Here is a 703-nt window from a genome sequence, read left to right on the forward strand (position 1 = left end):
TGTTGCCCTTAATGTCTGTGCTGCTGGGGTTATACATAGGAAGTGATCTCCTGTGCCCATATGTTGTAGAGTACTTCCCACTTTCTCTTCTATCATGTTCAGTGTGTTCAGACTGATATTGAGGTCTTTGATCCATTTGTACTTGAGTTTTGTGCATGGTGATAGATAAGGATCTATTTTCATTCTTCTACAGGTTGATATCCAGTTGTGCCAGCACCATTTGTTGAAGATGCTTTCTTTCTTCCATTGTATACTTTTAGCTTCTTTATCGAAAATCAGGTGTTCATAGTTTCGAGGGTTAAAATCCAGGTCTTCTATTCGATTCCATTGGTCGACTTCTCTGTTTTTATGCCAATACCAAGCTGTTTTCAACACTGTAGCTCTGTAATAGACTTTGAAGTCAGGGATGGCAATGCCTCCAGAAGTTTCTTTATTGTATAAGATTGTTTTGGCTATCCTGGGTTTTTTGTTTTTCCATATAAAGTTGATTATTGTCCTCTCAATACCTGTGAAGAATTTTGATGGGACCTTGATGAGGATTGCATTGAATCTATAAATTGCCTTTGGTAGAATTGCCATTTTTACTATGTTGATCCTCCCAATCCAAGAGCAAGGGAGGTCCTTCCATTTTTCTGGTATCCTCCTAAATTTCTTTCTTCAAAGACTTAAAGTTCTTGTCAAATAGATCTTTCACTTCCTTGGT

The sequence above is a fragment of the Microtus ochrogaster genome, linkage group LG10 (assembly GCF_000317375.1).
Source record: "Microtus ochrogaster isolate Prairie Vole_2 linkage group LG10, MicOch1.0, whole genome shotgun sequence".
Classification (NCBI taxonomy): domain Eukaryota; kingdom Metazoa; phylum Chordata; class Mammalia; order Rodentia; family Cricetidae; genus Microtus; species Microtus ochrogaster.